We start from the raw sequence: 3,572 nt of genomic DNA, 5'->3' as shown, positions 1-3,572 counted from the left end.
CCCCCAGACTGAGGCCCTGGTGCTCCCGCACCAGTGGTAGTTCCGCCAGTGATTACAGCAGAAGCCAACTAAAAACTTTCTTGGCCTAACTCTATCTAAACATGGGAATCATCAAAGAAAACTAAGATCATACGAGTTCACACACCCGATGCACACATGTATTCTGTCATGTCCAGGACACAATATCAAATGATGAGATTTATGAATTTCAGTGACAATTTTCCATGCCCTCCCAGAAGGGACCCCGCATAAGATAGGCTAAACAAAATTAGGCATTAAACAAGCCAGCGGGCATCACAGGAGACATCATTGAACAAATAAGTCATAAGTGTAGACTCTTAGGGACAAGATCTGGTGAAGAGGCACCCTCTCTATGTTAAGAAAATCTGGCTTTGTATGGTTCAGGAGGTGGGGGCACGCTCACTGCCAGGGGTGTCCCTAGCCTTTTTGCCTCCTGAGGAAGTGGCAGGGGGGGGTCACTGGTTGCTAGGAGCTGGGTGGGATGCCAGCCAGAGCATCTCAGATTGCGAAGAGCTGAGCGTGGAGATCTCCACATCTCCCCGCCCACCTCTTAGCAACCTGGAACATTTTGGCCAGAAAGGGGGAGCAGGCACACTGCAAACATTGTGCAGCAGAGTGGTCATGCTGATCTGCCTGCTGCCCCCACCCCCTCCTGACCCAAAGAAATGCCATCTGAGGCAACAGCCCCAGGCTGCCTTGTTAAAGGGATGGCCCTGCTCACTGCCCTGTACTTTCCTGGCCAGCCAGCCTGCATGCTCTAAGGGTCTGGTATAGATTTTTGGGGTGACTTAATCAAAGATAAGAAATCCACGCAGTATTTTTTTACCGGGTCTACAATTTATTAATTTAATTTGGGTACATTCATAAATGTCTGATATATATGAATGTTATCCGGGCCGCTTTGTAAAGCCGATGGGTAATGTAATTTTTACAGCAATTTGGTATTTTACTTTGTCAAGGTGCCCATACACCTGCCGATTATCGTACGATACTCGCCGGTGATCCCACAATAGTCGGCAGGTGTATGGAAGGCATGCGACCATTTCTACTGTGCGGTCGCACGTCTTTTGTCTTCCGAGCATGCTGGAAAACCTGCCGAAAAAAGATTTTTGGCGGGTTATTGGTGTGCTCGGAAGACAAATACCGAACGGCGCACACTGCCCGCTCAGCATTGCAGTCATCGGAAGCCCTCCCCTCAGCGGGGCGGGCTTGCGATGATCGCAAGTACGATCTGCCTGTCCAAGATGGGCAGATCGTACAAGCTTTTAATGACCTTACAACCATCGCACGATGAAAGTCGTGCGATGGTTGTAAGGTGTATGGCCAGCTTCAATGTCAGTTTTGCTCATTGTGAACAATTATTATTCCAGCTCACCACTTTTTAAACATCATTCAAAAAAGTAGCTTGTGGTGACCAAATCACAAAGGCTTTCCTGAAAGACTTGTCAACACAAATCTGAATAGGGAGGGGGGATCAGCAAATTTACATAGTGGCTAATACCTTAATAAAATGACAACTTTGTGGAAAAAACACTTTAACACAAAATTGTGAATTTAATAAGATATTTCCAACACACAGCACATGGCCATACTTAGAAAAACATCCCAAAACACATTTTGCTACTCCTCCTGAGTATGGGGATTCCACATTTTGCAGCCTAGCTACCTAGAGTAGATAGATCTTGGGAGGGGGGCCCAAGATAAAATCTTGCACCAGGGCCCTTTGGTTATTAGTTCCGCCACTGTATCTATCTATCTGTCTGTCTATCTATCTACGTCTGTTATCTACCCATCGGCGATGTTCTACTGTGATTGTTGGACTTGTCCTCTAATTACACAGTAACTCATTTGGCCCAAGCAGTCTACTGTCACTGTATGGAGGTGACCGTCCTAGTCTCTAGTCCTGTCACTCTCCATCTTTTTGTGTGACGCCGCCTATTATCTTACATTATGTTTTAAAGAGGCTCTTTTGTGCTTGCAGTGTAATAATTGAGCTCAGTTTGTCTCCTTTTATACCGCCTCACCATAATCTGTCTGGTTATTGCTCAAGTTTTATATATATTATCTATCTATCTATCTATCTATCTATCTATCTATCTATCTATCCTCTATTGTCTGTCTGTCTGTCTGTCTCTCTGTCTATCTATCTATCTATCTATCTATCTATCTATCTATCTATCTATCTATCTATCTATCTCTGTTATCTACCCATCGGCGATGTTCTACTGTGAATGTTGGATTTGTCCTCTAATTACACAGTAACTAATTTGGCCCAAGCAGTCTACTGTCACTGTATGGAGGTGACCGTCCTAGTCTCTGTCCTGTCACTCTCCATCTTCTGCATATACTATGACATGTAATCTTGTACACCTTTCTGTGGAAACGCAGTGCTGCATGCAGATTTCTGAGGAAGAGCCGGGGATGTATTGTTCATTTGTAACTGTGAAGGTTAATGCTCCCTTTGAACCCAATACGGAAATAAATGAGATGATGTAATCTTTACCCTGAATGAATCATTGGTTTTATTTGCCTACTGTTACTCGCAACATATATTCTTGTAAAAGGGAGCTGATAAAATCTGCTTCACATATTCATAGCATAAAGCTTTATTTCCTCATTATTCTTGTCACAGGTCTGTAGAAATTATATGACGAAGAATGTAGACACTTATCCCTCCTCTGGGCTCCACAATTGGCCTCCAGCTTCATGTAGAAAGGGTACAGACACTGAAACTGCTCATGTATGCCTGCATAAAGAGAGATTCACCATATGATACATGCTGTGGGTTACCATGCATTAAGACATGCTGCATTACGGCAGCCCATTCATTTTGAACGGGTTGGCAACACACCATAACACACAAAAAAATCATATATGACTTTTTTTCTATGCACTGCAAATCACAGCATGTGCATTATTGTGCACTGCAGTTAGGGTATATTGCTTGCTACTGTTATAATACATTGGGGTGCCAAGCACAGAGATCTTGCCCTTAATGCATTTTACTAAATCTTGCTGCATTTCCCTGCTTGTGTCTTGCATCTTGTGGTGTACTGAAATAAAACCTACTCAATGTGACTTTTCCAGTTTTGCCCTTCTGTGGTCCCCCAAGTTATGCAATAATGCAGTGAAAGGCAGGAATGCTGGTGACATAATTGACCTTATATGGCAACATCACCATATAGAATCAATGCCACTAACCAAATATGACCGTGTGGCCATTTAAGGTCAATTATATCACCAACATCCCATCCCTTTGTTATGTGCAGCTATGGAGGGGCCCGGGCTGCAACTGATTGGGCAGGCTCTAACTCTTTCCTTCTGGGTAGGTTGAGCTTTTGTTCGGACCGAACCCTAGCTCATTACTATTTAGGAGCTACCCAATGAACCAACACACTGCCAGCCTTATCTTAAAGAATGCATCTGATGTACATGTATTCTTTTGAAACTAGTTGCTTTTAACCAATAAGGTTAAAGTTTGATGTTAATCTTGCTATGCCAGAGGCTATACAATCTGCACAATAGCAAGGAGAGTTGGCTTGTGAGCTGAC

The sequence above is a fragment of the Nanorana parkeri genome, unplaced genomic scaffold (genome assembly GCF_000935625.1).
Source record: "Nanorana parkeri isolate BGI_ZX_2015 unplaced genomic scaffold, ASM93562v1 scaffold34, whole genome shotgun sequence".
Taxonomy (NCBI): Eukaryota; Metazoa; Chordata; class Amphibia; order Anura; family Dicroglossidae; genus Nanorana; species Nanorana parkeri.
Note: the sequence above shows the minus strand (reverse complement) of the source record.